Here is a 24,896-nt window from a genome sequence, read left to right on the forward strand (position 1 = left end):
TCCCCCCATCCCTAACCACTCCCACCCCCACACACCCCTCTACCCACCCATCCCCCCATCCACCCCCAAACACATCCCCTCTATCCAGCCATCCCTCCCCATCCCTAACCACTCCCACCCCCCCCACACCCCTCTACCCACCCATCCCCCCCATCCACCCCCAAACACATCCCCTCTATCCAGCCATCCCTCCCCATCCCAACCACTCCCACCCCCACAACACCCTCTACCCACCCATCCCCCATCCACCCCCAAACACATCCCCTCTATCCAGCCATCCCTCCCCATCCCTAACCACTCCCACCCCCCACACACCCCTCTACCCACCCATCCCCCCATCCACCCCCAAACACATCCCCTCTATCCAGCCATCCCTCCCCATCCCTAACCACTCCCACCCCCATACCCACCCCTCTACCCACCCATCCCCCCATCCACCCCCAAACACATCCCCTCTATCCAGCCATCCCTCCCCATCCCTAACCACTCCCACCCCCCCACACCCCTCTACCCACCCATCCCCCCATCCACCCCCAAACACATCCCCTCTATCCAGCCATCCCTCCCCATCCCTAACCACTCCCACCCCCACACCCCTCTACCCACCCATCCCCCCATCCACCCCCAAACACATCCCCTCTATCCAGCCATCCCTCCCCATCCCTAACCACTCCCACCCCCCTACACAACCCTCTACCCACCCATCCACCCATCCACCCCCAAACACATCCCCTCTATCCAGCCATCCCTCCCCATCCCTAACCACTCCCACCCCCACACACCCCTCTACCCAACCATCCCCCCATCCACCCCCAAACACATCCCCTCTATCCAGCCATCCCTCCCCATCCCTAACCACTCCCACCCCCCCACACCCCTCTACCCACCCATCCCCCCATCCACCCCCAAACACATCCCCTCTATCCAGCCATCCCTCCCCATCCCTAACCACTCCCACCCCCCACACCCCTCTACCCACCCATCCCCCCATCCACCCCCAAACACATCCCCTCTATCCAGCCATCCCTCCCCATCCCTAACCACTCCCACCCCCCACACCCCTCTACCCACCCATCCCCCCATCCACCCCCAAACACATCCCCTCTATCCAGCCATCCCCCCCATCCCTAACCACTCCCACCCCCACACACCCCTCTACCCACCCATCCCCCCATCCACCCCCAAACACATCCCCTCTATCCAGCCATCCCTCCCCATCCCTAACCACTCCCACCCCCCCACACCCCTCTACCCCCCATCCCCCCATCCACCCCCAAACACATCCCCTCTATCCAGCCATCCCTCCCCATCCCTAACCACTCCCACCCCCATACCCACCCCTCTGCCCACCCATCCCCCCCATCCACCCCCAAACACATCCCCTCTATCCAGCCATCCCCCCATCCCTAACCACTCCCACCCCCCCACACCCCTCTACCCACCCATCCCGCCGCGGGTCTCTCGCCTCGTTAACCCCTTGCTGCCCAGGGCTCGCGCCACCCCCGAGCTCGGCCCCGCGGGTCGTGCGCGCTCCTGGAGCGCGGGTCCTGCCCCTTTAAGAGCGGGCCCGTGGGGCGGGCGCGCGCAGGCCGAGGGGCCGGAGCCGCCGCCGCCTGCGAACCGGGACTGGAGGCTGCGGAGCGGGCGGCGCCGCGCGGCCGAGCAGGGGCAGCGGTGGGAGGAGCCGGGGAGTCCGAGGGGGCAGCGGTGAAGTGGGGGTGGGGGAGCCCCTGGGGGCAGCAGTGAAGTAAGAGAGCCCCGGGGAGACTGGGGGTTTGGGAGCCCCGTGGGGCAGTGGTTAAGTGGGGGAGCCCCAGGGAGACTGGGGGTGGTGGAGCCCCTGGGGGCAGTGGTTAAGTGGGGGAGCCCCTGGGGGCAGCAGTGAAGTAGGGGTGCCCCAGGGGAACTGGGGGTTTGGGAGCCCCGTGGGGCAGTGGTTAAGTGGGGGAGCCCCAGGGAGACTGGGGGTGGTGGAGCCCCTGGGGGCAGTGGTGAAGTAGGGGAGCCCCGGAGGACTGGGGGTGGTGGAGCCCCTGGGGGCAGTGGTGAAGTAGGGGAGCCCTGGGGGGCGGGGGTGGGGGAGCCCCAGGAGGACTGGGGGTGGGGGAGCTCCAGGGGGCAGCAGTGAAGTAGGGGTGCCCCAGGGGAACTGGGGGTTTGGGAGCCCCGGGGGGCAGTGGTTAAGTGGGGGAGCCCCAGGGGGCAGCAGTGAAGTAGGGGCGCCCCAGGGGGACTGGGGGTGGGGGAAGTCTGAGGGGGGTAGCAGCAGGGGGTGGGTGGCAGGGGGAGTCAGGAGCACAACAGCTGAGCCATCAGGGGGCAGGGGGTACGCGCAGGGGAGCAGCAGCACTGTCAGGAGTTGGGGCTGGGGTGGGGCGTTCAGGAGTCCGGGGGCCTGAGCCTGGCCGTGCAGGAGTCAGGGGTGAGCCCAGGGTTGCAGGAGTCAGGACTGGGCCTGCGGGAACGGTATCAGGCAGCTGGGGAGGCCAGGCCGGGGGTGTGGGAGCAGCGGGCGGCTGGAGAGGCCAGGCCAGGGGGGTGGGAGCAGCGGGTGGCTGGAGAGGCCAGGCCGGGGGTGTGGGAGCAGTGGGTGGCTGGAGAGGCCAGGCCGGGGGTGTGGGAGCAGCGGGCAGCTGGAGAGGCCAGGCCAGAGGTGCGGGAGCAGTGGGTGGCCAGAGAGGTGAAGCCAGGAGTCTGGGAACAGTGGGTGACAGTGGGGACAAGACCAGTAGTGCAGGAGCAGTCGGTGACCAGAGAGTCAAGACCAGGGGTGCGGGAGCGGCGGGCGGTTGGAGAAGCCAGGCCGGGGGTGCGGGAGCGACGGGCGGTTGGAGAAGCCAGGCCGGGGGTGCGGGAGCAGCAGGCATCTGGAGAGGCCAGGCCGGGGCTGCGGGAGTGGCGGGCGGTTGGAGAAGCCAGGCCGGGGGTGCGGGAGCGACGGGCGGTTGGAGAAGCCAGGCCGGGGGTGCGGGAGCAGCAGGCATCTGGAGAGGCCAGGCCGGGGCTGCGGGAGTGGCGGGCGGTTGGAGAAGCCAGGCCGGGGGTGCGGGAGCGACGGGCGGTTGGAGAAGCCAGGCCGCGGGTGTGGGAGCAGCAGGCATCTGGAGAAGCCAGGCCGGGGGTGCGGGAGCAGCGAGTGGCAGTGGGAGAAAGGCTGGGGGTGCGGGAGAAGCGGGCGGCTGGAGAAGCCAGGCTAGGACTGTGGGAGCAGTTAGTGACCAGAGAGTCTAGGCTGGGGGAGCGGGATCAGCGGGTAGCAGTGGGAAAGAGGCTGGGGGTGCGGGAGCAGCGGGTGGCAGTAGGAGTCAGGCCAGGGGTGCGGGAGAAGCGAGTGGCAGTGAGAGAGAGGCCGGTGGTAGGAGGGCTGAGGCCAGGGCTGCGGGTGGCCAGAGGGACGAGGCCAGGAGTACGGCCACGGGTGGCAGCGAGGGTGAAGCCAGGAGTTCGAGTGCCAGTGGGGGTGAGGCTGGGGTTACAGGAGGAGCATCTGGTAGAAGAGGGAAGCCTAGGAGTAGAGCGGCAACCTCAGGAGGAGAGAACAGTGAGCTTAGGGGTGCAGGAGCAGGGTGTGGCCCTGGGAGCCCCCCAGGAGCAGGGTGTGGCCCTGGGAGCCCCCCAGGAGCAGGGTGTGGCTCTGGGAGCCCCCCAGGAGTGGGGAGAGGGCCCGAGGGTGCAGCATCAGCCGGAAGGGGAAGGGGAGGTGAGCCCAGGAGTGCAGGGAGGGCAGCAGAGAGAGCAGCACCAGCAGGAGAAAGGAGGGTTTATCAGGGGTCTGCAGGAGAAAGGGGGCCTGAGGCCAGGCCTGCAGGAGGAGGTTCTCAGGCTGGGCGTGCAGGAGGAGGTGCTCAGGCTGGGCGTGCAGGAGCAGCCTGAGGAGCCAGAGTGGCTGAGCCCAGGTGTGCAAGAAGCCGGGGGGACCCTGAGTGTGCAGCAGCCACAGCGCAGGGAGGGGAGGCGGCGAGCAGCACAGGTGTAGGGATGAGAGGGGTGAGCCCAGGAGCCTAGCACGATCTCTGGCCCAGACTCTTAACAGTGTACGAGCACCAGCTGGTGAACCCAGGAGGGTGGCCTCAGCGCTGGCACCACCGCTAGCTGGGGAGCACATCACCACCTTCATCTCATGAGCGTGGCAGTGCAGTGCCATCACTGGAAGTCAGCAGGAGAAGGTGGGGTTGAGCCCAGCAGCGCCGTCCCTGGCCAGCGAGCCTGGAGAAGCCTGAGCAGCACCCATAGGAGGGGCCTGGAGGGGTGAATCCTGGAGTGTCGTGGCCATAACACCGCTGCCAGTCTGGGTGGTTGGGAGTATAGCAGCAACACCACCCTCATTCATGTACCGAGTCTGGGCACCCATTGGCACCGCCCCATTGCTACAGTGAGCTTTGCACTGTAAAGCCGCATGCAGCGTGCCAGGTCATGTACGCCAACAACAGCTGGAGCATGCAGTGACTGGCAACATGTAGCAGCAGCATTTTACTAGCTTGGCGTATAGCAGAAGCAGCGATGCCTGGCAGCATGCAGTGAGCCTGGCAGTGTCCTGCCGCAGCACTATGCAGTGAACCTGGCAGCATCCGCACAGCAGCATCGCTAACAGTTTGGCCTTCTTGGAATATAACCGCAGCACCTTTCCCATGCAGTGAGCCTGGCAGTTTATACCCTCTCAGGCCTGGCAGCTTGTGAGCGCAGCAGCAGAGGAAGGAGGCGATCCTGTGGGTACAGGGGCAGTGCTATCGCCAGCCCAGCCAGAGATGGTGGGGAGCCTGGAGGGCAGGAACTGGAGGTAGAAACTGACAGGTAAGGGGAATGCTGAAAACCTGTATCCTCACAAATCTGCAGTGCTTTCCCTTGTGTGTTCTCATCGCCTGGCCCAGGGGCAGCTTGTGGAAGGGGAGCGTGTGCGCATGGGAAGTGTCTGGGTTAGTTTTCAGCTTAGGCAAATAACCGCATAATGAATGGCTAGCGTGGCTGTGTGCAGCACTCGCCTGTGCTGGAGGGAGTCAGGACAGCTCATCTGTGTGTCATAGGCCCCATACTACTGAATTCTCCTTTAGTTTGGGCAACAAGGAGCAGTTCAAGTCCTGCTTCTGTGGAATTTTGATACTGTGGCGTGCAGCGCAGTTACTCCCTGAGTGTGTTTCCTTTCAGACAAGGTTTCCTGTAGGTTCCCTACTAGTCGGTTTCCCTTGTCTGAGGGGAAATGGGCAGAGCTCGATTTTTCTTCCAGTTATTGTGAGCAGAAGGTGGTGGCCTGCAGACTGGAGCTGCCAAGGTGGAAAGGCTCAACAAGAAAGAGGCCCAGGGCTGTCACGATCTGGGCACTGAACGACACCCATTTTCATGGGTAGGCAAGGTAGCCACAAGGACACACTGACACCCATCACAGGATGGGCCCTTGGCATAGAATACTGTGCAATTGCGAACTACTCTATCACCACATCCCTCCCTTGCGTGCACATGCAAACTGCTGCATATGTGCTATATCCATGCAGGAAACCTGCAGCAAGTGTCCTTCGTCCAGCCTGATGCTCCTGTCCAAAGCTCGGAAAGGCTACCAGGCACAGAGCCAGCTGGCGTGAAACGTGATGGGCCACTGACCAGGCCTCATTGGGAAGCTCAGTCCCCCTCCCACTCCTGTGCACCATCCCTGGGGCAGGAGAGGGTGCTGAGATTCCTGTCAGGGGCTGATCCAGAACCCTGCGTGAGGGTCCCTCTTTCCTAGCAGCCCCTGGCTAGTGGCTGTTTGACAAATCTGAAATCCTCCCAGCCCCACACCGGCAGCTAGAAGGGTGAGGAGAGTCCTCTCAATCCCACCCAGGCTGTTCTGACCCTCCTCTGGCCTCTTGCTAAGGCCCTTCTCCCCTGTGGCTACAGCAACTTCAGTGCTGAATGCCCAGCTGCCAGCAACAGCCAGAATTGGTTGGGATTTGTGCAGTCATGGCTGCCCTGGGGGTTCTGCACGGTAGGTGCCAAACTTACAGGAGTTGGGTTAGTTTCATGCTGACTCTGCTTGTCAAAGCTCTGAGCTGCACTGGAGCTGTCTGTCTGCAGACTCAGGCAGACGATGCTGCATCAGGCTCGGATCTGGGGCCATGCTGGGCTGGCGTCCTCTGCCATAGAGGCTAGACAACCTTTCAAAACTCAAAACTTAAATTCTGCTGAAACTGGTAGCTGGGCCTTCCTGCTTCCCCAGGACAAGCCGCCAGCTGAGAGAGCAGGCGGTTGCTGGGGGAGACGATTTTGTGTAGGAAACTGCTCTGGGGCACTTGTCTATGTTGCAGTCTCAGGGAAAGGGTTAATCATAGCCCAGACTGAATTGCCCACACCCCCGTGCTCCTTTTCCTGTCTAGCTCCACTGTTTCCCCAGTGCTCTCTGAGCCCATTGGTCTCTGCGGTAGGGAGAGCCCCTGCTGCTTTCCTTGGGCACTGCTCTGTGGTGGGGCATGCCTCCTCTTCCCAGTGGCTATAGGACCTCCAGCTTCTCCCTGAGGTGCCCCCCAGGGGACTCTCAAATAGCCTGTCCCAAGGGCTGGAATAACAGCAGTAGCCAGCCCACCTGAGAGCTGGAGGTCTCAATGGCATTCAGGGGCTGGCTGTGCCTCGGGAGAGGCACTCAGGCTGTGGGGTCAAGCAGCAAGGGAGCTGGGTCAGAATGGGGGGAGAGGGGCCGCGTTCCTGGCTCCAGAGGGTATAGAGCAGGATTTCAAAGAGACACAATCAGCATTCTGAAAGCAGAATTCCTTTGCCTCTCTTCTCCTGTTCCTACTAATACGTCCGCTGATTGGGCCGTGCTGGTGCAGTGATGCAGGCCTGGCTTGCTGCTTCCCTTTTACCAGCCCATGGGGAAACACTCTTGCGAACGTTTCTCCTCTGACTGGGTTTGGCAGATCCCCTAAGTGTTGGGGGACTAGGGACTCCTGGGTTCCCTCCCCAGCTCTGCCACTAGCTTGGGCAAGTCCTTGATCTGCTCAGAGGTTCAGCTCACTCACCTGTGAAACAGGGATGATCATTCCTGCCACTTCGGTGTATGCAGAGGGCACACGCAGTGCAAGTGTTAAAGAGGTATAATGACCTTGCTGGCACCACGTGGCTGGCACATCGCAGAAGCAGCCAGCCAGGGGTCTGATTGTCATGGTGGTGCTGGTTGCAGGGTTGGGCTCGGATCTGCTCCCTGAAGCTCAGGGTGTTCAGACCCGCACTTGTGATGGGACCCGTCCCACTCGGGTGCCTCCGGCCTGGGTTAATCTCCCCTGCAGGGCTCTGCTTTTCCCACTTGCTTCCAAGAGGTCACTATTCTTATCACGCCAGTGCTGGGACTGCAGATACCCTGGGCTGCACCTCCAGCAGCCTCTCCTGGCTGGCTCATCCCTCCCTCCCCTCAGCTCCCACTGAAATCGGTGGGCACTGCTGACCCCAGCCTGTGTGGTGTCGGCTGGGGCAGTGCTGACCTGGAGCCATCCCGCCCTTGGCCCCTCTGCTGAGGCTGCCAGTGGGGAGCTGCTGGTAGTGTGGACAGCTGCCTGCTAGAAACAGCTGGAGACTAGCTTGCTCCACAGAGGGGGGTGGCCGACTGGCGCTGCTAGCCTGGGCTGCATTCAGGTCAGCACCAGGCTCTGTGACCTGGTACCGATCCCTTGAGCTGCCCAGGCCTCGCTAGCCTGGGTCTCGACAGCACAGTGCTTCAGGCCGGGCCTGGGGAACAGGCTCTGGGTGCACGGCAAGGTGGGCAGGAGATTGTGGGTACGGCTCCGGGGATGGCACGCTGCTCGTCTCTGTGATTTCCCCCTCTGTCTGGCTCCTTGGCAGCTGGCAGCTCTATGGCTGTGCCTGGGGTGCTGCGTGTGGGCGTCGGGCAGGGTGACTCAGTCTGAGAGCAGAAAGCCCGCGAATGCTTCTCCCGTCCTGGGCAAGGCAGCTGGGTCCCCAGGCCTGCGTGTGCACCTCAGCATGTGGGGACAGGACCAGGAGAGCCAGACACCCAGAACATCCTGCTAGCGGGACGGCTCTAAGCCAAACAAAGGCCGGCTGCACCCATGTGGCCTCTCCCAGCCCATTGTTGTGAGCCCCCACAGTGGAGAATGGCTCCCACAGCAGGGCCATAAATTCTCGCCCTTTGCCAGGCTGTATTAGCTGTCAGGTGGGGTACTGCTCTGGCTGGCCGCCAGGCTGGCTCTCGCCAGGGTCCTCCTCCCACAGAAGCTCTCGGGAGGGGTGGGGACTCACTGCCTTTGAGGTGCCCGCCGGCAGGCTGGCACCATGCCTCGGGCGAGACAGCAGCCCCCTCTGCTAACGGGGATCCATCCAGGATGCTCCATTCTGCATCCCTCCATGTCCCCCTCCAGCTTCACTGGGAGGAACTATTTGCTTCCCATTATGAACTGCTGTGCAGCGTTGCTGAGCAGCTGGTAAATGGCTGCTGCGTTCCACCCCAGAGGTGGCTGTATGTCTGTGGTGAGTGAAGCAATTTGTAGCGTGTACAATATGTTGGAGTCTGACTAGGAGGGGGCCATCCAGACTTTGTGCTCCCCTGTACAGTGGAGGAGTCCAGCGGGGAGAGGGAAGGATGGAGGGGGCGCTCCTTGGCTGTGTTGCATTTTCTTGCCTGGTTCGCTTGACTTTGCTGGCAATTAACTGTGCTCTTGCAGGGTTCTTGGCCTGTTCTCTAGCAGGATGGCCTTCTCATGCAGCTGGGCCCTCACCAGGGCTTGCTCCCAGTCAACCTGGGAAGGGCAGGGTGGTGAGATCCTCTGCAATACGAGAGAGAGAGAATGTCCCTGTCCATGTCCACTGCTGGCCTGCCCTGCCCCGTCCTGCTCCTGCAGGACTCCTTGTGAGGAAGGGGAATTTCCATGCACTGGAGTGGGAGCAGGGTCTGGCCCTGCTTTCTCTGCAGGCCCCACAGGGGCAGCAGTCCTGCTGCTGTGCTCAGGCACTGTGCCCTGCACGGCAGGTTGGCTGAGCATGCTGAGCACCGTCCTGGCAGCCAGAAGTTCTCAAGTTCCAGTCCTAGCTCTGTCACAGACTCCCACCATCAAGTGGCTGCCTGCTCGTGCCTCAGTTTCCCCACCTGTAGCAGGGTGATCCTGTGGCTATTTACTCATGGGGTGCTGAGTGAGTTAATCAGTGGCTGTGACAGTGCCGTTAGTGCAGGGAGCTCCATCTAAGGCCTGCTCCTGCTCCCGCTGAAGTCAGTTCTTTTCTTTGGATCAGCCTCTGAAATAGCAGCCAGCCCTGAGCAGACCCAGCCGCTGCTGCTCGGCCACCCTCAGGGTTCCTTTGTGAGAAGGGTGCTGCTGGCTCCTGTGAGTGCTGGAGTAGAGCTCAGGCACCACTGCGCTGTCCTGGCCCCATGCCCTCCATTCCTCTGCTGTGCGAGAAGGCCTGCACTTGGGTTCAGATAAGAGGAGATAAAGGAACCTGTTTATAGCCCTCGGGCTGAGCCAGTCACCTGCCTGCTGCCCCGGATAGCTCCTCTGTGCCGGTTGGCTGGGGAGAAGAGTCCAGCTTACAATCCACGCTCAGAGAGGCTGATTCAGGGGCACTGAGCTAGTTTCTGCATAGCCGTGCACCTTGTGCAGCATCCTGTGGTGGGCTGATGGGAAACAAAGGGCAGGAATAAATGGTCAGTTTTCAGAATGGAGAGGGGTAAATAATGGTGCCTCCCAGGGGTCTGTACTGGGCCCAGTCCGATTCAACATATTCATAAATGATCTGGAAAAAGGGGTAAACAATGAGGTAGCAAAATTTGCAGATGATACAAAATTACTAAAGATAGTTAAGTCCCAGGCAGTCTGCAAAGAGCTGCAAAAGGATCTCACAAAACTGGGTGACTGGGCAGCAAAATGGCAGATGCATTTATCAACATTAAATTTCAAGGTAACGCACACTGGAAAATATAATCCCAACTGTACATATAAAATACTGGGGTCTAAATTAGCTGTTACCACTCAAGAAAGAGATCTTGGAGTCATTGTGGGTAGTTCTCTGAAAACATCCACTCAATGTGCAGCGGCAGGCGAAAAAGCAAGCAGAATGCTGGGAATCATTAAGAAAGGGATAGATAATAGGACAGAAAATGTTGTGTTGCCTCTATATAAATCCATGGTACGCCCACATCTTGAATACTGTGTGCAGATGTGGTCACCCTATCTCAAAAAAGATGTATTGGAATTGGAAAAGGTTCAGAAAAGGGCAACAAAAATGATTAGGGGTATAGAACGGCTTCCGTATGAGGAGAGATTAATAAGACTGGGACTTTTCAGCTTGGTAAAGAGATGGTTAAAGGGAGATATGATTGAGGTCTATAAAATCATGACTGGTGTAGAGAAAGTAGATAAGGAAGTGTTGTTTACTACTTCTCATAACTCAAGAACTAGGCATCACCAAACGAAATTAATAGGCAGCAGGTTTAAAACAAACAAACAAAAAAGTATTTCTTCACACAACACACAGTCAATCTATGGAACTACTTGCCAGAGGATGTTGTGAAAGCCAAGACTATAACAGGGTTCAAAAAAGATTGAAATAAGTTCATAGAGGATAGGTCCATCAATGGCTATTAGCCAGGATGGGCAGAAGGTGGGAATGGGCAACAGGGAATGAATCACTTCATGATTACCTGTGCTGTTCATTCCCTCTGGGGCACCTGGCATTGGCCACTGTCAAAAGACAGGACACTGGGCTAGGTGAACCTTTGTCTGACCCAGAGTGACCGTTCCTATGTTCTTATGCTGCTCCTGCGTGTGTTACTGTAGGGTTGCTTGTAAGTGCTCACTGGGCTGCTCTCCCTGCCTGCTAGCATTGCTCCCAAGGTAGCTCTGTGCACAGGGGTTACTGGGGGCTGCCGTGGAGTGCTGCAAGTTCATGGGGATGTTATTGCTGGGCTGTTTGGCAGGCCTGAGCTGTGGGGTGTGTCCAGCTGCATTGATTTGATGAGTTAGTCTTTCTGGAGCTGTTTAGTGTGTGTGCACCGCTTGTGGGATGGTTTGCGGTAGGGGTGTGTGCGCTGTAGCCTGATTTGGGGTGGGTTAGTAGTGCTCATGTAATTTATCCACTTACTTTAATTTTATTTATTAATTTTTAATTACTAATATTAATAATACTTATTGGATATTAATTAGTATGGGTTTGGCTCGCCAATATGTTTGATCAGAAGATAAAGTTCGTCCTGAATCAGGCTTCACAGAGTTTATAAAAGGAACTTTGGGGTATATGACAGGAGCTTACACTGAGACAGATATAGTCATAAAGACATTTTATTAAAATCAATGAAATGGTAAGCAAATGTTAAAACAGTTCAAGATTACAAAGTTACAAAATATCACAGTTCTTTAAGAGAGAGATTTATGCTAATACACTGTTATAAGCTGCAGACTTAATTGACACTCATTCTGTGCAGTAGCGCCTTGGGCGTTTTTTCACGCCTCTGGCAGAGGAAGGTATTTCAAGATGGTTTGCGTTCTGATTTTAAGTCTATATATACTGAATGCTTTAACTAAAATGAAGTATGAGGGAGATTAAATCCCTTTTCACTTACTGTTTTGAAAAGAAATAATACTACAGCCTATTTAATAGTTAATAGCCTTCGTAGAGGGATAGCATCAATACGTAGATGAGAGTGGAGGCGATGAAGAGTAGACAGGAGCAGACAGATGGACGTATCACCTGTCTAATGGTGATTTGTTTTACCTTTATATAGAGCATTGGTCGGAAATCCTTCCTCCTATGCCCAAATTTCATCTTTCCCCCACGGAAATGTCAGGGTACACCTGCCTCATAGGCTAACGTGTGTGCGTATGAATAACAGGTATGTACGCGTTTGTGGTGTACTTGTTAGATTTGTGGGCAAAAATCCCTTTTTCCACCCTTCACTGTTATTGGTTCAGTTAAAGGTCTCCAGACATCTGTGTAGGTATTTTGTCTTATTATCACTTTTCTGAGTAAGGGTCCTAAAATATGCTAAAGTTTGCCTTCGCGTCATACAGGATGTTTAACCTGTAAGTTTCTTTGCATTTCAGCCAAACTTATTCTTAATATAAATCTATAAACCTATTACATCAAATGCTTAAATTCATATACAAACCAACAAATTAATCCTCATGGCTACAGCGCACACTACCTGTGCAATGACATGTGGAGTGTGTGTGCACACCCGCTGCTTGTGCAATGGCATATAAAGTGCGTGTATGTGTGCATTGCTTGTGCAGTGGTGTGTGTGTGCAGTACTTGTGCAATGGCATGTGGGGTGTGTGTGCGCACCCACCACTTGTGCAGTGTGTATGTGTGCACATTGCTTGTGCAATGGTGTGTAAGGTGTATGCATTTCTTGTGCAATGGGGTGTGGGCTGCATGTGCACACTGCTTGGTATTGGCATATGGGATGTGTGCACTGCTTGTGCAATGGTGTGTGTGCGCGTGTGCACGCATGCTGCTGTCACACCCCTGGCTGGTCACATTCAAGGTTCCAGCAAGGTTATTTTCAAAAGCTGTTTCCTGTTGTGATTGCACTATTGAAAATGATTCACCGGCCGGACCAGGGTGTTAAAGGGGAACAGCCTCTGTTTTGCTTTGCGGGGGATTTGTTTTTCCTAGAAAGTAACACACCTTGTAGTATTTGTTACACACAAGGAACTCCTTGCATCACTCCTTCCCCCAGCTCCATATACGCCACCTCCCATCCCCCTCTTTTTCAGGGACTCCTGCAGGCCCTACTCTCATCTTTCATGCCAGGGGCTGTGCCCCATAGTCTCCCCTGCATGCCCATTCCCCTTATCAGGGTCCCCTGATCTGCCCCCAGGGTCATGGGCTGTATGTTGCCTTCATTCCTTCCTCTGTTACATGTCAGGGGCTCTGTCTCCTTCATGGCCCCTATTCACCCCCTTCCCCCATTAGTTCTTTCCTTCCTTTCTGCAAATAAAGTCACTCAGGACGTCAACAGTTTAACTCTGTAGGGAAGATCAGTGGAGCTGAGTTTGGGGAGTGGGGTGTTAGTGGCTGGCTGCCTTCCCATGAACTGGTGCTTTGATCTGTTGATCGTTACAGAGGGGCTTGAAGCTGATGGGTGTATTAACCAGATGACCAGGGCTCTGTGCATCCCCACATCCCCTTCCAATGCCCCCCCTCCTGGCAAATTGGGAGAGTTCTGCCCCTTGATGCCTAGAACATGCTTGGGCACTTTGGAATCGGTCAGTTGCTGGGGGAGCCTCTGATCTGAGCCATGCAGCTTGGCAGACGATAGGATCATAGGGGTCCCATCCGCTGGCCTGAGTCTGACTCCTTTATACGAGGAAGGATGGAAGTGACTGTTTCTGGGATTTGACTTGTTTCAGCGGAGTCGTATAGCCATTGCAATGTGAAGCTGCAAAGCTGAAGGCAGGGTGAGATGCCAAGGGACCCCTCGGGGAAATGACTGTCGGTGAGGTTCAGGGCAGTTGGAGCCTGCAGCTGGATAACCATACCGCTAATGTAGGGTAGTTCAGCAAGCTAAGGTATGGGTGAGCAAGCCCCATGCTTCCGGGCCAGTGGGTGCAGGGGTCAGGAATCCTGCCCTCTTGTGCAGCCTTGCACAATTGTCCTGCTTCACCATGAGCCTGTCCCCCTGACCCTCGCACCCAGTGTGTGTTGCTGGCAGAGGGTCAGGTGAGCCAGTGCTCTGACTGGTCTGGCAGATCCCTGCGTGCCTAGGGCTGTCTGACTGCTGGAGAAGAGACGTGCTTGTCAAGCAGTCTTCCTCCCACCCTGCTCCATTCTGTCTGAGCCCTGACCTCTCTTCCTGGAGATGGCCCTCAAAGATGTTGTGTTGCGTGGTGCGCTGGCAGGTGCTGAGTGCCCTCACTTCTCAGGGAAGCTGCTGGGAGTTGAAGGCACCCAGCACCTTGCAGGATCATAGGACGGAAGAACGGCTGTACTGGGTCAGTGCAGTGGTCCTTGCAGCCCAGCTTCCTGTCTCTGACAGTGGCTGGGGCTCCATGCTTCAGGGGGGATGAACAGAACAGAGCAAGTGAGTGATCCAGTCCCAGCTTCTGGCTGGCCAAGGCTTAGGAGCATGGGGTTGTGTCCTGGACCATGCATGGACCTCTGTGTGCAGTTGGGGGGCTGTGGAAGTTACTCTCCTGAGGCAAGCCTGGGGGAGTTTTTAGCCCCCTGTGGGCTCTGGGCTTGTCTCTCCTCCTCGTGGCCTTTTGCACCACTGCCCTTCACACGCGATCTCTGCAGAAAGCTCCTTTGTGGCTCTGTCTCCTGGGGCCGGAGCAGAGACAAAGGGGCCCTTCTCCCCTTGGCAGCGAGTGGGAAGCGAAGCAGGCGCGGTCTGGCTCCTGCTCCCCTGGAACAGCCCTGGCAGAAGTGTGGGCAGGGGAGTGAGAAGGCGGCTTGGGGCTGGTGGTCCAGCTTTTGGCATTCTAGGCTATTCCACATGCTCCATAGGATGTGTCTGCTGGTCTCTGTTCATTCCCTGGCCTTCCTGCTCTTGACTCCTGGTCCCCTGTAGTGCCCGTTTGATCCTCTCCTTGGGGGTCCTGCTGCGCCAAAGTGTCCTTCACCCTCTAGCACTGTTGATGGCAGCTGCCTGCCCAAGGGATGTCGTCTCTCTGCTCCCCAAAGATTCCACTTTTGGGCTGTGGAGGAGGAAGTGTTTCCCACTGGTGGCCCCAGTGGATCTAGCTGGCAGAGACCCCTGCACTGCCCAGCTTATCAGGGTGCTGGGACTGTCCCCCACAGCTGGGCGGCTCCCCTTGGCAGCTGGCAACCGTTTGTGGGTCCCAATGTGCTGTGGTCACTAGTGTCTGACTAGCTGGGCTGAGAACCACCAAGCACCGTCCATGCTGGTGTGGCTGGGCCAGCAGGCTGCTGCAGCAGCTTTGGGGCACACCTCACCCAGGCTGGATTTGAACTGGCAGCTGGGAGATGAGAGGACTAACGCCAAGCCATGCCAGCGAGCCCACCGGTGCCCCTCGTGCCATGCAAGCTGCTGGAGGAGGGAGTATGTGTGGGTCTCTGCCTGGGCCCACTGTCCCAGCGGGCATGGCTGCCTGGGTGGAGTGGAAGGCCAGACTTGGGATCTCTGTTAACCTGAGCAGGTCCCTGCGCCTCCCTGTGCCAGGGTGGGAGGGTGAGGGTGGGGGTGGGGATGTGACGCTACCCTGCCCCTCAGTGCTGGAGAGGCTGGTGAGTGCCCAGGCAGCAAGCGCTCTAGGGGTGGACAGCACTGCCTCGGGGCCTGAGCCTGGCAGCATCGCCCAGTGTGGGCTACGGGCTCCAGTCAGGTGGGGAGCAGGGGGGGCTCGGGCAGTTCCATGGGGCAGAGGGAGGAGGAGAGGCAGCAGACAGAACCTAGCGGGGCTTTTCCCTCTCCAGCACCTCCAGGGATGGTGCAAGAGCTGACGCCGGGGGCTGAGATCATCCCTTAGAACCCCCCTGTGCCCCCATTTCCATGTGTGGCACATCACTGCCCCTCCCCCCACGATGCTGCCGGGCGCGCTCCCCCTCCGGTGCAAGGTGGCTGAGCGCCATGCAGCTGCGGCGTGGGCAGGAAGCCGGGGGCATGAGCTGTTGGTGCTGCAGGGCACTGGGCAGGGCAGCTGGTGCAGGACCAGGTTTGAACTTCCCTGGGTGGGCGGAGAGGGCAGCTGGGGGGGTTTGGTCGGTGGAGTCTGTGTCGGTAACTTGAAGACTGGCTCCCCCCAACACTAGTGGCCCGGCCTTGGGCTGCAGGGTGCTGGGTGGGCACGGTTGCTCCCCAGTGCTGCAGGGGCCTGGTGGTGTAGCAGCTTCCAGTCCCCTCCCTTGGGCACAGCCCTGTGGGGGCCCTCAGGAGCCCCTGCACTGCCTGGGTTGTTGGGAGGGGTATGTATGGTGGGGGTTGAGGGGAGCTGCCCCACCTGGCCCTCTCCATGTCGTCGTTCCCCTCCCACCCCCCAGCTGAGATGCCACAACCCCATTCTTGGCTCGTTCCAGGTCATTTGGCTGACTGCTGCCATGAGAGGGCAAGCCAGGGCTCCAGGGATTTCCTGACTTCCTGCTGAACTGGGCTGGGGCCCCAGGCCTGGTCTGGCCCCTGACCGGACGGGAGAGCCGAACCCAGGGCTCTGCCCTGAAGGCCCTGACACTCTCGCTGTGGCTAGTGGGAATGGGCAGCTTAGAGCTGCTATGGAACAGATCCCTGCCAGGGTGTGGCTTTGCCCCCCAAACCAGCCTTCTCTGCCCTCAGGGTCCCCCACCAGCCGGGGGCTCTGGGGTTCTCTGCTGCCTAGCAGGCTCAGGATACATGGCTCTCCTGGGCTGGGCTGCAGCCAGAACTGCTGGGAGGGGAAGTTGGTGGAACTGGGGTGAGGGCACAGTGAGATGTGGGGGCAGTGCCAGGCAGCATGGTCAGGGTCCCCCCGGGGGCACAGTGTTCTTCTGGCACCTGCCTGTGCCCTCCTGGACAAGCCTCATCTGTCTGGCTGTCTCCGCCCCCCAGCCAGGCCTGGGGCTCTGCCTTGACCCCTGCAGCCACCCGTGTCTCCAGGACAGTGTGTGTGTGGGGTGGGGGGGGTGCACTGCCTTCTAGTGACAGCAAGGCTACAGACCCTGCCCTGGGGCAGAGACCTGTGGCTTAGTGCCTGAGGCCCTGGCCTACGTGTGACGTTGCTGGTGCCCCCGGTGTCCATGTGTGCTGCTGCTGCAGGGGGAGCAGCTGTGTCACCGTTGGGGCTGGCCCCCACAGCCATTGCCCATGGGCTTTCTGTGGCCAGACGCCCTGAACAGCAAGGCCCTGCCTGCCTCCAGCCAGGAACCACGGCAGAGGGGCCCGTGGTCCTGGCTGCTGGGGTTACACTGTCCCTTTAAGAGCCCCGACTGCTGAGCAGGTGCACTGAGCTGGAGCCTTTCATCTCCACCCGCTTCGTTCCCTTTCCTCTGGGGCTCCTGGGGGTGGGGCCTCCTGCCTGGGGGTGGGCGAGTAGCCAGGGGCCACTCCTATGTAAATAGAGGCAGGGGCATTTGGATCCCAGCTGGTACCAGTTAGAGACCTGGGGCTGATCCTGCCTGGGCAGGGGGAAGGAAGGAGGCCCAATGGGGATGGGACTGGGGTATTCCCTGCTCCTTCCTGTGGGACCTGGGCTGAGCCACTCCATTCTCAGCAGCCCCTGGGAGCCCCAGCCCTGCAGCAGCCCCATGGTGCCAGGTGCTGTACGCTGTGCTTCCTGCTCCACAGAGCTGACTGGCTGGCCTGTGCACCGGCTCTCGTGGTGAGTCGGGGCGAGACGTCCCCACCTCCTGGGAGCGCTGTGGGACTCGGCCCATCAGTGATGCTGCAGAGCGCTGTCTGTATCCAGCTCAGGCCCCAGAGCCTCTGTGTGACTGAGGGAGGGGCTGGGCCAAGGGGGGTTTTGTGGGAATTTAACACGTCTTCACCAAGAGCTGCTCACGCCAATGTGAGTGTCTGACCCAGAGACCCCCCCACCACTGTTGCATGAGCCAGAGCCACAGCCCTCGGTGTCACTGCTGGGAGAGGCTGCTCCTGTCTGGCCATGGGGTCCTGCTGGACCCCATGCAGCCTCCCGTGAGCAGATCTGCCCTCGCCCGGCTGGGGGGCTGGGGCCTGTCATGCAGCAGCTTCCCGGGGGCTGGGGCTGGCTGACAAGTGGGATTCTCACCTCTTCTGGACATGGTCCAAAGGAGCCAGCAGCAGAAGAGGAAATGGGCCTATTAATTAGCAGCAGCAGTAATTGGTGCAGCTACACTGGAGGTGGGGGAGGGACAAGGGAGGGAAAGAGCTGCTGAGTCTGCCTGGGTTCATCCTCCAGGCTGTACTGCACTTTGCCTGCGTGGCGGGAGTGAGGGGCACCGGCAGAGCTGGGGGGGGAGCCCAGGACTGGGATAGCAGGGGGCTGTCAGAGCTGGGCTAGCAGGGGGCTGCGGGTTGGGATTGAGGGGCACTGGCAGAGCTGGGGGGGAACCCAGGACTGGGCTAGCAGGGGGCTGCGGGTTGGGATTGAGGGGCACTGGCAGAGCTGGGATAGCAGGGGGCTGCGGGTTGGGATGGAGGGGCACTGGCAGAGCTGGGGGTCGCCCAGAGCTGGACTAGCAGGGGGCTGTGGGTTGGGATTGAGGGTCACTGTCAGAGCTGGGGGGGAACCCAGGACTGGGCTAGCAGGGGGCTGCGGGTTGGGATGGAGGGGCACTGGCAGAGCTGGGGGTCACCCAGGGCTGGGCTAGCGGGGGGCTGCGGGTTGGGATTGAGGGGCACTGTCAGAGCTGGGGGGGAACCCAGGGCTGGGCTAGCAGGGGGCTGCGGGTTGGGATTGAGGGGCACTGTCAGAGCTGGGGGGGAACCCAGGACTGGGCTAGCAGGGGGCTGCGGGTTGGGATGGAGGGGCACTGGCAGAGCTGGGGGTCACCCAGGGCTGGGCTAGCAGGGGGCTGCGGGTTGGGATTGAGAGGCACTGTCAGAGCTGGGGGGGAACCCAGGACTGGGCTAGCAGGGGGCTGCGGGTTGGGATGGAGGGGCACTGGCAGAGCTGGGGGTCACCCAGGGCTGGGCTAGCAGGGGGCTGCGTGGTGGGAGTAAGAGGACACCGGCAGAGCTGAATGTAGGGAGCAGATCCTCTCTCCCCTATAACCAGACATCTTGACCCTTTGCTGCCAGGAACAAACCGGTCGGTCCCCTCCTCTCCCTGTTCCCGAGGTCCTGGCAGGGTCCCTGAGCACTGACTTGGGCGGGGGTGGCTGAGACACGGCTCCGTGTTCCTCACACGCCGGCTCCCCCAGTGCTGAGAGCAGGGACAGGGCGTCCCAACCAGGGCCCTGAGCCAAAGAGGGGTTGTGTGAGAGCCCCTGATTGGGTGGGGCGAGGGACTCCTTCGGGAGTGAGCCCCCACTCAGTCAAGGGCAAATGCGGGAACCCAGCTCTGCCCCCCCACCCTTGGACAATGAGCTCATTGACTCGCAGGCCCTGGGAGCTGACGGGGGAGGGCAGGGGGCCGTTTGTGGCTGGAAACTGAGCTATGGCCTTGGCCACAGCCTCCGCCATACAGCCGGGCTCCCCCCGCCCCATCAGTGCCCCTGTGGTGGCCGGGGCCTCGGAGACGGGTGGAGATCCCTCGCCATTGCCAGCTGTGCAAGCTGCAGGGAGATTGCTGGAGGCTGGGCTGGGCTGCCCTGGTAGGGGACAGTTGGGGCAGGCCTCATCCCAGGGGTGGGAGCCAGTACCCCCCTCCTCCGCCATGGTGTGCATGAGGCTGCACTCCGTCCCAGAGGGGCTGTGTGCCAGGGCTGCCGACTGGGCAGGCAGAGCAGTGCTCTGTGGGGGTGTACAAAGGGGATCTCTGTTCCTCTCCACTGGGGTCCCATGACCTGACTCTGCCCCAGTGCCTTGGGGAGCTGTGCTCGAGCAATCCTGTCCGTATGTTCTGCCCGGGGCAGGGCTGGAGGGGTCCGTGAGTGGGACCCTCCCTCCCTCCCTCCCTATGCCTGGCCTCCCTGTTTGCATTGGCACCTGGGCACGCTAGGGACCAGCTGCAAGGCGCCCTCCTGTCTCTGCCAGAGCCAACAAGCAGGTGCTGGGTTCGAGTTCAGTCCCTGCTCCCCCCTCAAATGGGGGGTTGCACTTCCCCTGAGGGGCTGGTTTCCCTCTGGGGTTAGTGCCTGGGGGGAAGCTTTGGCATGGAATCATCCCGGCCAGGCAGTGGCTCCGCTCCGCCCCCGGGTGGCTCCGGTGGCAGCGCCCTCCCTGCGGAGCATGATGCTGTGCCCGGCCTGAGGAGATGTGCCCTGACACTGGGACCTCTTTTCTCTCTTCCAGACTGAGCCTGGCTGAGTCCATGGGCTGGAGCAGCCAGGCCACCACCCTCGACGGACGTGCTGGTGAGTTGCAGGGCGCCAGCCTCGGGATCGTGCTGGGACCCCCCAGGAATCTTGCGCTCTGGAAGTGGATGTGCTGGGATTAGCGCCACTTTAGGACTTGGGGGTGGGCCCCCCCCCAGGCCTCTGTACAACTCAAAAGACTCTGGGGGAGGCTGAAACGGACTCTCTCCCCACCCCCTGGAATATCACCCCCAGCACTGCTGGAGCCCCTCCGCCCTCTGACGAACCCCCTGGGGGCAGGACCGCAAGGCCCAGACGGAGCAGCGTCCCAGCCTCAGGTAGGGCTCTTCACTGCACTGTACTGCCAGCCTTCCCGCACTCCCCAGAGACCCATCCCCACCTGCAGGCCGGCAGCACCAGGCCAACGGGGCACCGGACACTGGTGTGGCTATGGAGGGACTCAGGCTCTGGGCTGGGGTCCCCAGGGGGCTGGGGTTCTCTGCTGCCTGTTTCTCCCCAGGTGCAGGGCCTAGCCGGGTGTGATTGGGCTGGGCTAGCTGCTCAGGTGGGTGAAGGAAGTGCAGCACTCCTGTTTTCTGTTCACCCTCTGGGCTGGTTGTTTGATGTGTCCCCCAGCCTCTGCCCGCACCCTCCATCCAATTGTCAGCTGGTTGGTGCCTGGAACGGTATCATAAGCTGAGTGAAGTGCGCCCTCCTGTGGCCAAGCAGAAAGGTGCCCAGCTGAAGCCAGCTGTGTGCCGAATGGGGCACCCATGCCAGGGTGGGGCCTGGTGGGAGTTCCCTGTTTGCAGGCTCTAGGCTGGCTCCCAGCAGTCCCCCCCAGGGCTCTCCTTCCCCGGGGCAACTGTCACACCAGCCCTTGGTGTGGCATTTGTGACTCAGGCCTTGTCACAACGCATCCCTGCCTGCCAGTCGGCTTGTCCTGCTCCGTCCGTAGCGCTGTGGGCTTGGGAGCCTGCTTTGTATGTGGGTGGGAGCCGACTGAGGGCGACCCAGCTGCTCAGGGCGTGGTGGGGGAGTTTCCTTGGGGGCCTGCTCTCCATAGTGTGATGTCTGGGATGCTGGATGGCCAGGAGTGGAGCAGGACACGCTCCCCGGGCATCGGTACCGGCCCCTGTGCCCAGTGTGATGCCAAGGAGTGCTGTGCTGCAGGAACTGGGGGGGTGGTGGAGGCTCCATAAGAGGTTCTCTCAAGTAATGCTGACCCCAATGCCCCAGTGCAGAGCTGGGGGTTGCTGTGGTGCAGGGAGTGGGGCCTGGAGGCTCAGTAGGGAGGGGCTTTCAGAGGTACTGACCCCCTTGCCAGGAGGTGCTGTGCTGCGGGCAGCAGGGGGTCTCAATAAGGGGTGCTCTCAGGCGGTGCCAGAGAGTTCTGTGCTGCATTTGGTGGGGGAGGCTTTCGGGGTACTGGGGGCTCTCTCAAGCAGTGGCAGGGGGCTCAGCAGGTGGTGCTCTCGGGGGGGGGGGCTGGCCCCCATGCGGTGTGGGAGATGTCATGCTACTGGAGGGTCCATCTTTTGGCTGAGATTTAAAGCTGACCGGGGCTGACTATGGTGAAAGATGCTGCTTTTTGCGAGGGCGCGTTCGCTAGCCGAGCGCACAGGCCAGGTGCCAACCCCTGAAGTTACCGGCTGCTTGTGTAACTTCCTCTGCAGCTCCAATATCCCAACAAATGGCTGACACCTTGTGCTGCCTACTACTGGGTGGCCCTGCTGTGGATCAGAGCCCCCTCATGCTTACAGTTAATGGAGAGTCTCCTTATGCCTGGGCTTTTGAAGCAGGAGGGTCTGAGCTCTGTCCCTGTTGCTGCCGGGGAGTCCCGGGTAGCTGTGCTGGGTGGCACAGGGCCGGCCCTGGAGCCCTAGACTGCTCCAGATTTGTTAGTGGCTTCTCCTTCTTGTCCTGTCTGTGGTTTCTGCAGCTGTTGGGCAGCTGCTGCATTTCGCCCTCGTGGTGGAGACGACCCACATGGTCAGGGACTCAGCTGGGATACAGCAAGGAACCCCAACAGCTGCACCGCTCCCCACCTGTTCCCAGCCCCTGGAGCCAGCCAGGGCACTGCTCGAGGTTAATGCTCCCTGCTGGCTCAGGGAGGGAGCGGAGGGGGCATTGGGCAGTGGCTGGGCTGCCACGTCTGAGATCTAGGCTGCTCTGCGTCAGGTGCAGGGTCCCACGTGGTACCAGCCTGTGGGTTGTGGGGAGGATAGCGGAGGCAGTCCTAGACATGTGTTTCCCCCCCCCGCAACAGACTAATCTGCTGCGGGGATTGCCAGTGCCGCTGCGCCATGAAACCCGTCTCCCAGTCCCTCTGCGGGCAAAGGGAGGGGCACCAGACCTGCCAGCCAGCCCCTGGGCCCTTGCCACATACAGCTCTGCATATGGAAGGGATTTGAGGGAGGCAAGCGGCTGGAGGCTGGCTCATCCTGGATGCGGATGGGGGCACAGGGCAGGCTGCAGCCGTCTCCTCGGCTAACAGGTTCCTCTGTCGCCCTGGCTGGCAGGAGCGGTGGCGCTTCCTCCAGCCCCTTCCGAGTGTCTCTGTCACACCCTGCATTGCATCCCTTCTGCTGTGCGCTGCATGCAGCCTCCCCAGTCTGCCGGCTGCTGCCTGGGGTGCCCAGACGCCCACCCTGCAGGCCACCCCTACCCCTGGAGCACCCCCTAGTGCCGTGCTGGAGCCAGGCCTGAGGCTCCAATCCACCAAGCTGGCTGCTCGGAGAGGCAGGGACATGGAGCCCGAAATGGTGCCAGGCATTCTCCCCTCTTCCCCGTCGCCCACTGGTGGCTCACCCAGGATGGGGCACAGGGCCGTGGGCTTGCATGCGCCATAGCTCCTGGGTGGGTGTAGCCAGAGTTGCTGAGCACTGGGATTCCCTGGGAATGGGGTGCCAGGGGCAGATCCTAGAGTGCTGCTCAGTGCAGACGGGTCAGAGCCGTGCCATGTCTGCCCATCCGCTTTCCACAGCACAGAGCTCAGGTCTCTATCTAGCCCCTTTAGTGCCCATCAACCTAGTACAGCGCCCGCTGCCAGCCACCTGCTCCCTCGCCCCCCCTCTTTGGGGTTCATACCCGCTGTGCAGGGTTCCCCTCGGGGCCTGGACTGTCCTGGCTCTTCCAGCACCCAGTGGGAGCAGCAGTGCTGTCATTAATCATTGCTCTGGTACCACATTAATGGCCCCTAGTGCCCGCGGGGGGCAGCGTCCCTGGGGGCCAGGGCTGCCCAGAACCCAGCTGGGGGGTGCCTATCCACACAGCGCACCTGGGAGCAGTGGGTACTTGGCTATCGGCTGTTGTAGTGTGCTTTGTCCAGTCCCCTCCCGTATGCCTGGGGAGTTGTACGAGGCATGGTGACCCCTGGCCCACCAGCAGTGCTGGGGATGGGCCTCCAACAGACACACGAGCCGGGCATCCCAGGGGGCGGTGGCACCGTGCTGTCAGCTGAGCTGCCCCAGGTGCCCACAGCTCCGCTGGGGCTCAGTGGCCGTGGCTGGAGGGACAGTTCCCCTCGTGCTGTGGGGCAGATAGCACACAAGCCCCGAGGCACTATATGGGCTGTGGCGGCGACCGTCTGCGTGGGCCTTTGCACCATGGGGAGTGTCCCAAGCTGCCAAGATGAGCGTGGCCCACGGGGAGGGGCATTCCTCGATGGGAGGGGGCTGTGGGGACCCAGCTTCTGTAAGCCAGCGGCTCCTCACCCAGGTGCCCTTTCCCCCTCCCAGCAGTGGGGTGCCGGATGCCACGATGGGATGTCAGTGTGTTGTGGGCAGCAGGGCCCATGGCATCTCGCTGCCTCTAGGGCCTGAGGGGGTGGGGGCAGGATGGATCTGTGGGGCACCTCCTAGGGGCGGGTATGAGGGGCTGCTGGAGCCAAGGCAGTGCTATCTATCCCTGCTGTATCCTGGGAGCAGGTCAGCAGTGCCTCCTGGACCAGCACAGTTCCCCTGTCAGGGGTCCCTTCAGACGGGTGTCAGGGAGCTTGCAGGCAGAGGGCCCATTCCAGGGGATATTGGGGGGGCGTGGGATTGGCCCTGTATCACTGCGGGCGAGTGGGGCTCGTTCTGCACGGCTCCCTCATCTCCGTGTGCTGGGGTCAGATGGTGGAGTCATCGCAGGTCAGTGTCTCTTTGACTCCCAGCTCCATGACTTGCCAGCACCCATGGGCAGTGTGTGCAGCTTGTGGGTGTCGCTTGCCGGAGAGGTGACCCAACCAGCAGGGCTCGTGGCAGGGCCGGCTCCCCGGGGAGTGTCCCTGAAACTCTGCCTGGCCCTGCCCCGGGAATGAATGGCCTGCTCCAGCTGCTGAGCTCACTGCCATGTGACCAGCCACCCGAGAGTGGCAGACTGTAAACAAACGCCGGCCAGCTGTGCCACTGAGCCCTGGGACTCCAGCCCTGGCTGGCGAGATGCAGGAGGTGAGTGGCGATGCGCCAACCCCACCCCACCCCCCGTGCAGGCTGCACCAGGCCCTCTGCCTGCAAGCTCCCCGCCACCCGTCCCAGGGGACCCTGCTCACAGGCCCTTGGAAGTTGCTGGGGATTTTAAATGGCTCCCTGTGCCGGGGATGTGACCGGAGCCTGAAACTGACCAGGCTGGGTTATTGGCATTGCCTAGCGTGCCAGGGGAGCAGAATCCCCCCTTCCCCGAGGAGAGGGACACCCAGAGGGTTTGCAGTGACCATGGTGGGAGTGTAACAGACAGATCTTATCCTGGTGCTGTGTGAGGAGCAGTGGGGTTTGAAGTGTGGCAGGCAAGGGTGGGCTGTGCACAAGGTAGCCGTGTGGGACAGGACATGGGAGGTGGGTGGTGTCTGGGGTGTGGGGCCAGGGCTGTGTGAGGGCTGGAGAGCTCCCAGTCTGCAGCTGCCTCTGCGCTAGTTAGTGAGTCTCTGTTCCCAGTGGTGACAGGCAGGCAGGTGTCTGGGGAGGAGCTGGCCCTCGGTCGATGCTCTCCTGGGTTTGCCGAGGGGGTAGGAGCTAGCTGTGTGATGGGACATCTGGGCCCCCCACTGCAGGGACCCCTCACGGGCTCAATTGAATGGGCCACAGGGGCTGAGCTACCCTCTGCCCCCCAGAGGGGCTGGGTGTGGGGGATGTTCA

The 24,896-nt window shown here is 60.5% G+C and overlaps 1 protein-coding gene across 5 annotated transcripts in view; it reads left to right on the top strand.

The window, feature by feature from the left end:
- The first annotated feature begins 3,245 nt into the window (after positions 1-3,245).
- Positions 3,246-24,896, top strand: part of TNK2 (tyrosine kinase non receptor 2) — a 70,733-nt gene continuing 49,082 nt past the window's right edge. Inside the window, exons 1-3 of one of the 5 annotated variants that reach the window (XM_030575323.1) lie at positions 3,246-4,791; positions 11,693-11,800; positions 19,778-20,117. The gene's annotated coding sequence lies outside the window, so the exon portion shown is untranslated. Of the gene's footprint in view, positions 4,792-11,692; positions 11,801-13,091; positions 13,371-19,777; positions 20,118-24,896 lie in introns of those variants that run through there. The other 4 variants (XM_030575321.1, XM_030575325.1, XM_030575324.1 and 1 more) reach the window with 4 other exon arrangements.

Source organism: Gopherus evgoodei, chromosome 9, assembly GCF_007399415.2.
Source record: "Gopherus evgoodei ecotype Sinaloan lineage chromosome 9, rGopEvg1_v1.p, whole genome shotgun sequence".
In the NCBI taxonomy this organism is placed as follows: Eukaryota; Metazoa; Chordata; order Testudines; family Testudinidae; genus Gopherus; species Gopherus evgoodei.